The sequence below is a fragment of the Macrobrachium rosenbergii genome, chromosome 8 (genome assembly GCF_040412425.1).
Source record: "Macrobrachium rosenbergii isolate ZJJX-2024 chromosome 8, ASM4041242v1, whole genome shotgun sequence".
Classification (NCBI taxonomy): Eukaryota; Metazoa; Arthropoda; class Malacostraca; order Decapoda; family Palaemonidae; genus Macrobrachium; species Macrobrachium rosenbergii.
In genome coordinates, this window is record NC_089748.1 from 22,451,996 (window position 1) to 22,465,514 (window position 13,519).

The 13,519-nt window shown below is 34.6% G+C and overlaps 1 long non-coding RNA gene across 1 annotated transcript in view; it reads left to right on the plus strand.

Annotated features, from left to right (window-relative positions):
- The first annotated feature begins 434 nt into the window (after positions 1-434).
- The window catches only part of LOC136840631 (uncharacterized), a 78,743-nt gene continuing 65,658 nt past the window's right edge, over positions 435-13,519 (plus strand). Inside the window, exon 1 of the long non-coding RNA XR_010853678.1 lies at positions 435-2,134. This is a non-coding gene — a long non-coding RNA (uncharacterized lncRNA). The remainder of the gene's footprint in view (positions 2,135-13,519) is intronic.

Sequence of the window (13,519 nt, forward strand, 5' to 3'; positions counted from 1 at the left end):
TGTGTGTGTGTATGGGTGTGTTTGAGAGTTTGCATTGTAATCCCTGGTACTCATTTCGCTGCCTTATCTTCAAGAAAATTGTAGGCACCAGATTTTCATAAAGTGATCACCGGATGAATAGTGCCCACTTAGTCGCTGGTTATTTTACAGTTACAGTACGACAGCACAGCACATATCTGCTGCGTAATTCTCCCCTTATTATTCTTTATTACTTGTTTGAATCATATACTTTTACCATTTTTTTTAACGTAAGCAAAGGTATATGCGTGTGTGTGTGTGTGTATAAGCTTGGTAAGTACCATGTTTCAGGAAACACAATACGTATTGCCTTTCATAGAGAAGTTCGAAGTGTTTCCAGAGGGCCGTTGTAAGGGTACCCTATCACTGAAACTAAATGCCTACCGCCTACCGGCGAACCAGCCAATAGCCTCCCTGAGTCCCCGTTACGGGGACCCGTATTCAGTAGTCGATATGCACACGTGAGTTACTAAGCGAGTAAACAACTTTATTGCTATTGTCATTAGTGATATTAATCATCAAGCGATAATACTACCACTATAATGAGCTTAGACATCGAAGATTGCATGGATGTGTTCAGTGTGACCGAGCTGTCCCGGACAATGTGAGGAAAAAAAGTAAAAGTGCTCTGGTGTTGGTGGTAGCGGTAAAGCTATTTTGGGTCTGTTTCGTGTTCAGATGACGGTGATAGTGACGTTTGTGTGCCTTTTTCCGGTAATGGATCTTGGTGATAATGTTGTTATTGAGCAAAGCTGTGACTTAATAGGTGAGGGTAAAGATAAAAGCAGTGATGTTAAAGAGAAGGGGGAGGGAAAACATAAAGAGGAGAATAGCCGAGTAATAAGAAAGAACAAGATCCTATTATTATTACTATTAGGCTAGATTGACAGTGACATTACAGATGACGAGTGGGTGCATCCCTTTTACAGTGATAGGCCTAGTGACAAGAATTGTGATGATTCCATCTCCTTGCGTCACTAGCAGTCCCATACGTGTGTACAAGTTTTGAAGCCAATGCCAGTGCCTCTACCAGCATGCTTCCTAACCAGTGGAACATTCTGTTGGTGAGGCTGATCCCCAACACAACAGATAAGGGGAAGAAACAGGGTTCGTAGACCAGAAACATAGTCTGATCATGCAGATGAATGATAAAAGAACCATGGCCTTTCTTACCAAAACTTTGTTAAGAATAGTGGTACCAAGAAAACTGCTACATCCAAGAAGTTTGGAATCCCTTGCAACTCTGCAAGAACGACAGCTTTTCCAAAAGTGGGGGTTGAGATGAATATCGTGGTCATCAGTGAGTACTGGCCAAAGGGTTACTGAAACTTGCAGACACCATACTTCAAAGAAGTATGCGCAGGCAAACTACCTTGAGGAGGCAATCCAAGGCCGAAGACAGCAAGTAGTTACCTTCAAGGGCACTGAAATAACACTACGAGGCTCCCTTCCTCTCCAGTCATGCAGTAGCTGTTATTAGGACCGAAGTTATTATTGAAAAGTCATTTGGAGAACGAACAGCAATAATGACATCAGAGAAAAGAACCCCAAGAACAGAAAAATAACTGGTCAAACGTGAACACATGCAACTTCAGACGTTTTGCTCAAGGCACCACCTCCGTAAACATAGCCCGGAAAATATTTTGTTTGAAAGGATGTCAGCTGGCCTGATGTCGCCTTGGTGAAGTTAAATATCATAAGATTTTTAGCCATCAATATAATGTCGGGTTTCGTCATGTGAAGAAGGATGCCTGCACCACTTATGAGAGGCACACGAAAGACATTGTTTAAAGGGGAATGACTAGAACAGGTTTCTCTTCCTCAACAAGAACAAAAAGCACAGAATGAAAAATAAATATACTAGGACTTCCAATACCATGAACACCGCCAAACTCCGCGACTACGATTGGTCTGTGTCGCCGTGGACTTACAGCATAACATGCCATAGCCTCTGCTTTCTATCACGTCGACGTACTACGAGAGTTAACTGTGGCGTTGACTTTCCAGCATTGCCGGCATCCAACCATTCCTTGTTGACGGTCCCTACTTATCAAAAAATCAACGCGACTGACTACTCTACAAAATATTAAACAAGACAAGAACTCATAAAATCTTGGTGAGTACAACTATATTTTTTCCCATTATCCATCGCATTCATGCCTTTTCATCGTAAGGATTATCTTTTATGACTTAACCATCTTTATCTTCATAACTGATCATTATTCATAAATCGTAGAGGATTTTTACCAAGATACTTCTTGGTGTTTTATGTTTATTAACTAGGTGCCGTAATGTTAATTTTTGGGTATTTTTATTTTTACATTTATCACCATTATTTTTATCATTTTTCACATGTTAAGATTATTAACAACATGTTCCATCATTAAATACTGTTGATTAAATGTGGTATTAAATTGATTTTTGTGGGAAATATTTCTGCATTAATCACCATTCATGTATTCACAGGTTAGTTAAGATTATTACTAGCGTACTTCTTGACATGTTTATTAATTTTTATTGCTTTTTGTTAACTGTGTGACAATATTTCTGTGAATGTTTGGAAATTATTTTGAAAAAGGAGAAAACAAACTACTTAGGAAGGTTTAGAGCGATTTTTTTTATTAGGTATAGTAAAGCAATATCCTAGATATTTGATACCATGGGATGAGGCCGTTATCTCTAACTTTTCCTCCTGGCTGCTAACCGTTAAATTCGGAAAATTGCGTAGTTTCTCGATCTCTGATGAGGTCTATAAAAGCACAGTATATTTTTCAAGGAAAGAGAACAAAAAGTCCTCCCTCGCTCCGATCAGTATCGTCTATCGAAATCGAGAGGATGTGCTCGCGTTACCTGCTGGAGTGCCGGTGACTTCTCAAAAATTGTGGTTCTACATATTTTAATTTAGTAATTATTATTTTGAATACTGAGTTAATCATTTTGAAATGGATAAAATCCCGTCACCTACATAACTGATGGTTTGTGAGACTTCTTACCCAGTAATCATCAGTGATGATAATAATAATACATTATGTAATTGACGCCGGAAACCAAAAATACATTTTCCCTTAGCGGAAAGAGTTAATAAATAAGGGGATATTCGTGTTCTACGACACAACTGGAAGAGAGTGAGAAGAAAATAGGAAGAGTCTTTGTAATTTGACGGTAAAACGCTTGAACTTTAACAAAGACAGCGACACGAGAATTGTCAATTGCCACATAATAAATGCAGAAATTTATGATCAAAGGTAAGAAAGGACATTTCGTTCTTAGGTAAACCGAAATAAAAAAAAAGAGCGAAATCACCTTGAGACGGAAACGTGCAGAAACCGATTCAGTCTTGTTAACAGGAACAAAAAACAACAGTATTTTTGTTTATGATGGCAATTTTCATATCAAGAAAAGGTAACGTTAACACAAATCTTGGATAAATGGGAAAGAAAAATCATTCAAACGTAGAAAATAATCTATTAGGAAATCGATTAAAGATTTTGAATAATGTGAGCTTGGACATATTGGACAGTACTTGGCCACTTATAATTATTAACAAGGAGATTGGGTTTTGTTGCTGCCAGGTTGAATAAATTTCCTTATATTGCCACACATTTTATCTCTGTTACCTAAACATGATTTTATTTGATAGTTCACAAGACAATTTACAGTGAATATAAACATTCGTTGCTCGACGCAATCCTGGAAAGTATAAGTAAGTCGTATTGACACTTGCATCCTTTGATGTTAAAACACTTGTGATTATACAGTCCATTAACACTTAGCAGGGCTATAAATAACATTCAACCGAATTTTATGATGTATACGAAGGAAGCCAATGTCCTGTTATCATACAATGAGGTTTTCCTTCTAAATGGCGAAGTTTGAAATGAAAATAAAATCAATGAAATAGAGCTAGACGTGGTCACTTTTATAGAGTAGCCTTTAAATATTCGTTAAAATCACATTTCCATCCACAAATCCTCCTCAGAAAAGAGACATCAGATGTAGCCTTTGATACGGGATACATCCGCAACTCTCGTTCTTATTTTTTCAAAACAAAATACAAAAAATCATACCGACTACAATATAAAGATCATCTAATTAATTAGATTCCATTAATCGATGAGAGGAGAAATTCATTTTCCATTTTAAAACTTTTCTTTTCAGCATAAAACTTTCGAAAAAACGAAGAGATTAAGCTCACCCTTCCCCCATCGCTCGTATTTCCATGAAATGGCTAATGGCATCAAGAATTAATCCCCTGACCTCCAGAAAACCTTTCCAGGCCATTTATGAAATCCCCTATTGCATGGATTACTGCAAAGCTCAATTAACTGGATATATTCCTTCGTTAACTGTTCCTTTCAGATCATGAATCTGGTTTCATACCAAACACTTCAATTCATCCGGCTTTATTAGTGAATTTTCCTTTGTTTACCCTTTTCCTTTTAGAGGAAGTGTTTGCCTGTAATTACAGAAGAGTAAAATCGGCTCTAGTTTATTCCCGTCAGGTCAGGTATTTCCATCGTCTGTTCACGATTTTTATTTTCATTCCGTTACCAAACTTGCGTATGAAACATAATTGTTTATAAAATGAACGGTTGTTCTGTAACCTGTTCACTGAGGCACATAAAGATGTGATTGGTATATATATCTCCTGTTAGCACACACACTCACACATATATATATATATATATATATATATATATATATATATATATATATATATATATATATATATATATATATATATATATATATGTGTGTGTGTGTGTGTAAATGTATGTATATGTATGTATATATATATATATATATATATATATATATATATATATATATATATATATATATATATATATATATATATATATATATATATATATATATATATATATATATATATATATATATATACATATATATATATATATATATATATATATATATATATATATATATATATAAATATATATATATATATATATGTATATATATATATATATATATATATATATATATATATATATATATGTACATATATATATATTATTTACAGATGCCATAGATTAAAAAGCAAACGGAAAACTCGAAAGAAACACCTGCCAGAGCAAGAGCTAATAAGTGACTAAAAAACATGAAAATATCAGTAGCGAACGTGGAATATCAACAAACAGGTAATTAGGCAATGAACAGTTGAATGGACGAGGATTGGGTATTTAGCGTGGGTACTTTTGTTTTTATCAAAAGAAACTCCAACATCATCAACTCATCGTCATTTTGGTCTGATCCAATAATTGTAGAATCATTTATGTCCAATCGGGTACCGGTAACACAAAGTTGCAAATGGTTACAAATATTGGACAATTCAGGATTGGACAATCTGCAACCCGTCCTGAAGCTGACTCCTTGATGCTGGACGTCCCTGACATCCAACATTATGCATAAAAACGTATATTATGTATACGTGTCCCAGATGTATGTAGTCTGGGAACCTACGTTGGATGCAAAGGAGGCTTCTCAAGGTTCGCTTCTGTTCTCATAAAGGTGTCAACTTCAAAACGGGTTGCAGATTGTCCAGTCCTGAAATGGGCAAACAGTTATTCGTAACCGTTCGTACTTTTCTTTTTTGTGGTACCCGCTTGACATCAACAACATATATGATTTTTCAATTATTGGATCGGCCCAAAAGGACGATGAGTTGATGGTGTTGGAGTTTTTTTTGATATTAGATAAAAATCGCTACAGCTATTTTCATGTTTAATTTTCCTTTTCTCTTTAATTCACTTATTAGCTCTTGACTTGGGAGGAGTTTCAAGTTTTCCATTTGTTTTTATCTATGGTATCTATGATAATGTTTTAATTGCAAAAAAATGTAAAAACTTTGTGGTATATTAATGACTTATGTATTTTTATAGTCTGTGTCATTTTCTATCCTAGAGGATACATCATGAGATGTGAAACTTCGGCAAAATAAACTTGCTACATGTGAGAGACATCACATCCCTTTAGGTCTTCATCCTGAAATGTCTATCAAGGTCTGTTTTCTCTGCGATTCTTTATGTGTGTGTGTACAAAAAATGTATATATATATATATATATATATATATATATATATATATATATATATATATATATATATAGATATAAATAAATAAATATACATACATACATACATACATACATACATACATACATGTTTATACTGTTTTTACATACATACATATATACATACATACATACATACATACATACATACATACATATATATATATATATATATATATATATATATATATATATATATATATATATATATATATATATATATATATTATCGATATACGTTTTACAAACTTTGGAGTGATTTCTGATAATGGAATGTTCTGGGTTTGAAATTCTGCTGCCAGTACGGAAGCTTACGCCACGATGAGAATCGATACGCACCTTAAGTAGATTTATAAACAACACCAGAGGACATATAAGGTGATAATCGCTCATTAGTTTTAAAGCGTGAACTGATGGTGAAAGGGTTCTTGGGAATTAAATTAATGTCAATGGCATAAAAATGTTCCTGAATAATTTGCGTAAACTTTTTATGAAATTTGAGGTCATGAGTAAAAGGAAAGCATGCGTTAAACTTCATTTTTGGGACAGTTAAAATTTTTGGTTTTGTACTGAAATGTTTGTTAAGTAGTTGATATAATTTCCTGTACACCATCTTTGCGGGAAAACAGTTATCATTAAAAAAGTTAATGAAAAATATAACTTCATTATGAAAAAGGGTCCAGTTCGACGTAAGGACGAGTGCTCTGTGGAGAAGGGTAGAAACGGAGTTGGATTTAAGATTACCAAAACAAGAGCTATAAAAGTACCAAGTCCAGTAAAAGTTTTCTTCCTAAAAAACGTGGTATTAAAACAGTCATGTTGTCTGAAAACTAGGACGTCCAGGAATGGTAGACGGTCGTTCGCCTCTTTCTCAATAGTAAACTTTATGCTCGGGTGTATTGTATTAGCATATTCAACGAAGAGGTCAGCTTCATATTCACTTTTAAAGAGGCCGAACATAGCTGGAATAAAAAAAACAATCTTTTACTGGAACCAACATAAGTACCAAGACATCTTGGGCATTCAAATTTATAGATAATGCTGGACCGCATAAAATCCTGTAACTTGTCCTTACAGGAGAAAAAATTTCCAACCTTTTTTGGATTCATAGGATTCATTATCTATAAATTTGAATGCCCAAGATGTCTTGGTACTTATGTTGGTTCCAGTAAAAGACTGTTGAAAGTCCGCTATTACAGCCACTTAGGACTCAGTTATCGTATATCCAACCCAGAACTTTCTAGCATTAGAACACATGCTGCTAAATGTAAAATTCATGTTGAAAAAACACATTTTTCGATTCTCAGTGCTACATTTCAGACTGCCTTTTTAACTGCCCTTGAGTCATTATATATAAAGCACTTGTCCCCTAATTTGAATAGTAACACTTCTGCGGTGTCTCTCTCTCGCTTAAGGTGTTGTCTGGGCATTGACGTTTCTTTAGGCCATTCTTCCCTCTTGCGTTGTATTGTTTCATTATCAAACCATTTCATGTCAGTATAGCAATAAAGATAGTACTAGAGTAGCTAGAATTTCTTTAGTATGCAATCTCAGTCGCTTTGAATTCCACTTCCTATTCAGCCTTGCCATTCTTTGACTTGCCTTTCTTAATCTTTCACTAGATTCTAAACCAGGAGAACATTTATTGGATTTCATTGTTCTTAGATAGTTGCAAGTCTCAACTTCATTAGTCCTTACTACATCTACTGCTGCTTCATACCTTTAGTCATGATGTTCTCATTATTTCTGTCTTTTACATTTATTTTATGTCTCATTTCGCTAAACATTTGGTCCATTTTTAAGCAAATTTTGCAACGCTTGTGAAGTTTCATAAGGTTTCCATGGCGACCAATCGCCAAATCATTCCCGATGTGCCTTGATGGCCTCACCAAAGGATGCTTCCACCTTTGTCCTTTTTGAATCATTTGTTTATTCTTGAGATTTCATCCTTTTATATATCAAAATACGGACACGCACATGTAAATAATGTTCTTTTCCCATTTCGTGTGTGGAGATAACAAAAATAACAAAAATATGCATAATAGAAAAAAAATGCCACACGTGTTAACAACGATCCATAACCTAATGGGAATCAGTGTCACCAGAATATAGCCAATAAATTGGTTCGGAGCTGTTATACCGCAATGGATTTCAATCAGGATTAAGAAGGATTTTCCTGATTTCGTCATATTAATCATCGTATTCAGTTGGGTGTTAGATGACAGCCAGCATAATGGGAGCTTCAGATCTTTCTGTATCTATAAAAGCTTAAAAAAAAAGGCCTCCGTAGGGGGGTAGCGCCATCAGTGCACCTCGTGCGGTGAACTGTAAGTATTACTTAAGGTTCTTTGCAGCGTCCCTTCGGTCCCTAGCTGCAACCCCCTTCGCTCCTGTTACTGTACTTCTTTCATTTTCTCTCCCTTCTTTCTTACTTTCCACCCGCTGCTAACAATTGATTCGTAGTGCAGGTTTTCCTCCTGTTACACCTTTCAAACCTTTTACTGTCAATTTCCGTTTCAGTGCTGAATGACCTCAGGTCCCAGTACTTGGCCTTTGGACTGAATTCTGTATTCAGTTCAATTCAATCAAAAGAAAAACCATACTGAGCTGACTTAGTAACTGTATTCAGTGTACTTACTTGCACTATATTTACTATCCCTACACACGACGATCCTGGAATCCCTTGTCCTAAAGCGCTGGATATCGCAGTGAAAAATTGAAAGATGGAACAATATTTGGATATTTTTTCCTTACCAGAGCAAAACGCCCCAACATAAACTCCAATTTTTCAGTTTTTGGGAATTCACTTGTCTTGTGGTCTATGTGTTTCTTTAATTCACTTAGTTAGGATATGACTAGAATTGGTGGCTTATATATACAAAAATGCATTAATGTGAAACAATTGGGTGAAACAATTGGTATGTAGGAAATCCAAAACAAAACTAGTTCAGGATCTATCGTACTTTAGGTCAAGCGCTATAAAGGTAAGAAATCGACAGTTTATTTCTGCTGTGGTGACTGAAAAATTGGGATTGTTTAAAACGAGACACCTCGTTCGTAGATCAGAAGTGGAATACTAATCATCTTTCACAAAACTTACAAAAAAAAAAAAAAATATGGACTCCATTCAAACGAATAGAATGAACCGTTATTGTAGGTAATCCTAATCTGATTACATTATTCACTTAAATTTGTGGAGTTTCAAATATCCCTACCATGTTAGGTAATAATAACGACACAAACGTTAAGGACGAGAAACTGCCGACTTGTGAAATGAAATAATTTTCTTGAAAGATATTTTCGGTATGGATATATATTATATATATATATATTATATATATGTATATATGTGTATGTATATATATAATAAATAATATATATATATATGTATATATATAATAAATATATGTATATATACATACATACATACAGTATATACATACATATGTATATAATAAACTTAATACAGATGAAGGCACGCTTTGTGTACATAGCTATATATATAAATGCAATTCTAAGTTTTATAAAATAAACTTAACACACAGAGAAGAGAGAAACTAAATAAAACAGCGTTTTAGGGGCTGCAAAGCAAATAGGTCACTGGGTTTTAAAATTCAAGTCGTTCCTGCCAGTAAAGGAAAGAGTCTTGTGTTAAGGGTTGTTCCCTATTTCCCTGGCCAATTGTGGAAACTTTTAGGGCAGTCACATTCTCTCTCTCTCTCTCTCTCTCTCTCTCTCTCTCTCTCTCTCTCTCTCTCTCTCTCGTTTTATTGTCAGTTATCCTCGGATTTCTTGAACAATTACTTTTTAAATGTCAGTTTTATTTGCTACAATTCTAGCTCCCATTTCGTCACGAGTAATTGTTAACACTTCCAAAACGGCGAGGCTAGCAGAAAAAATGGTCCAAATTCGGAAGGATTATGACAATCTCGGATTTGTGCATCTGGCCATAACATATTCCGTCTGATTTCATGAAAAACACATCGCAGTTTTGGCAAGAATCAGAAACCGCCGAAGCTGTATATTTGTCAGATCGCATGCTGCATAACCTTCATACTCAGAACAGTTAAATAATAATCTGTATAGAAACGAAGTTTTAAAAAAGGCGATTTGCATCCACCAAGAAGCAAAAGTCGGGGGAATATCTTTGGTCACGTAATTTTTATGGAAAATAAACAATTCACAGTTATCTGTCTGAAATATAAACACGCCACTGTTTTTCAGGCACTTGGCCATCATTAATAGATCACCGTAAAAAATTTGAGTAAAAAAATTGAGTGAACTTAGAAACATTGAATGAGACAATGATATTTTTTCTACAGCCATTGAAAGTCCCCTACTGTGATTAAAACAAAAAGTTATACATGTGTGCATGCATTCAGTAATTCTCCTAGAAACCTTTTTTTGAGTAATATAATTTGCTTGTCGAGCAATTTGTACTGGAAACATTTTTAATTCTTTATTTAATAAGCCCTCATTTTTTCGTTCATTACATCAAATTAATTACGGAAGCACACACAAAACAGGCAGAGTCCTTCTTTGTCGACACCCATTAACGCTTTCCTGTTATCATGTCTCCACTTTTATCCCAACAGCATTACATTCATTCCCCCATCTCTCCTTCTTCCTCAGCATTTGCCCCCTTCCTTCAGGGGGTGTGAAATTGGCTGCCTCCTCCAAGCGGAAGAGTCAGGTGGAGGAGCCCTTTGATTCCTATTCCATTACACGCTGACAGAATGCAGTTCCTCTCGCAAAACGCAGAAGGGGGAACTTAACTAGACCCCCCTATGCCTCCCAATGGATCCCCTTGAAGGAATATCCTGCTCTTTCTCCTCCTCCGCGTTTTGGGGAAGTAGTTCAAGTTTGGTTTTAACGGTTTTGTACAGAAATATTTAATTTCATTATTTTTCTGTCTATTCCTCGGCAATCTTGGGTCATTTATAAATCCATCTTTTACGCAATATTATTCAAATATTCTAAACAAAATTATAAAAAATAACCTAAAACAAAATTAATTAGGTTACTTCTCTCCTTTTGAATTACTGCTATGGCTTTTGTATAGTCACAATTGCCTTTTCCATAATTCTGTGGCTTTTTGTGACATTCCAGCCAAACTGGTTGTTTGCCTGTCTGTTTCAAGTTCCTGTAGTTTGTCTGCCTGTCCGTCTTATTAAAAAAAAAAAAAATGTGATGTACAGCAAAAAAAAAAACATATGATGTACAGCATGACTGATCATGTAAATTAGGGTCTGCTGAAAAGTTAAGACTTGAGATGTTTTCCATTATCATAACAAAAAATTGACACAAGATAAGCGGTACTCCGACAAGAGATCCAGTACGTGCCATTATTGTTGGTGACCTCATTACGCCACCAAGGGTAGGAAAAATCTAGGTAAATGCAAAATGTCCCCAGCTGGATAGTGAGTGTACAAAGAGGATATGGAAGTGCATGAGTAACTTAGGTTAGGAAAAGTAATCTCAACTAATAATGTCACATCTTTGGAGGAAGTACAAGATAAAGGGAGACCCTTTCTGGTTGAGTTCATTGAATACTTCTTAAATTACCGGGTGCTACATTCAGCATTGTGATGATAATGATAATGAAAATGATATGAAAAGTACCAAGAAAGTGGAAATTTATTTCCTTATCTTTATATTCATCATAATATCTGCACAGTCACTATTACTGTGTTTCAGTAAATAAATCAATAGTACCTTCTTTCTAAAAGAGAGTATAGTTCACGACGTATCTCTGATTTTATAGACTTTTCGTGTAGGCAAAGGTGCTAGTATTACATAGAAATCCTAATTTGAACTCATTTGCCCAGGGGGAAACCAGCATGGCAAGGACCACCAATGGTGTGAACGAAAGTGACAAAAAATGAAATCGGGATGCACAGTATGTCAAGAAGAAAGGAAAGCCCCATGAACGAGTTCTTATTAGGATGCAAAGAAATGACTAAATTAGCAGATACAGTGAATATGGTACCATATCTATTTAGTGATTTTGGGGTGGCTATACGGTACAAATCAGGAGTTAGAAGTCGCAAAGAAACATCGGTTGGCGATATGTGAACGTAGTTACATTTATCATATAGAAATTACTCTGGTTATATCCCCTGAGTACATCGAATTTAATACAAAAACGACGTTACAACCTCTGTTTTTAAAGTTATACAAATGACATGTACAATATTCTTGGCAAACTACCAAGGAAACACAGACATACACGCTAATGTATGCAGTCTACATATATTATATATACACATATATGTGTATATCTATATCTAATTTATATATATATATATATATATATATATATATATATATATATATATATATATACATACTATTTAAATATATATTTTTATATATATATATATATATATATATATATATATATATATATATATATATATATATATATATATATATATATATGTATCTATAATTATATTTGTTGCTTCAACAAGTTGCACATTTGTAAATAATGATTCGACATCAAAACTAGCCATAACGGCACTTTCAATCAAATTTAACGACGTTATTTCATTAGCAAAATTGGTAGGGGTTTCCATTGAAAAATCATTAACTGCCAGGGGTAAGATAATTTGTGAGAGAAACTTTGCTAAATTGTCATTAACTGTACCCATAGAAGAGATGATTGGTCGAAGGGGGCTGTTTAGTTTGTGAATTTTTGGTAAACCATTTAGGTACCCGGGTTGTGAACCAGATGCATAGATTTTATCATATACCTTCTTGTCTATTTTATCCTTGATTTTGCAAGTAGCCTGTTCAGTCTGTCCTTCTGTTTAAGAGTATATGATGCTATATCGTCCCTAATAATTCTGAATTTTGAGATATCGAAAATAATAAGCCCTATTTTTGACGTGTGGTCCTCTTTGTTCATAACCACAACGCTTTTATCATTTTATCATTCTTTAAATTTTCGAGTACTTTTACATTTTCTGAAGAAATGGTGTTCGTCTTCAAAAATTTCTGAAATTTACTAAAAGACTGATTCACAATAGCCGACGCTCCACTAATGACATTTTCAGAGTCAATATGACGTAGAATGTTGCAATCCTTTAATATGTTACAAAACCTTTCAAAACTACTATAGAATTCTCTATAGTTATCCTTCCTGGGTTAAGTCCAAAATCAAGCCCCAAAAGTAAGACCTCGTTTTGTTTATCTGACATTGCCCTGCTCAAAAGATTAAAAATAATCCTATTTGGATATGTTTTGCGGTGTCAAGTTCTGTTCCTAGCTTCTTGAGTTTTCCGTTATGAGTATTTAAAACTCACTAATCTTTTTTAGTTTTCTGTACCAAAAGAAAGCTATTGAGGTGTCTTTGTCTGTCCGTCCGCACTTTTTCTGTCCGCCTTCAGATCTTAAAAACTAC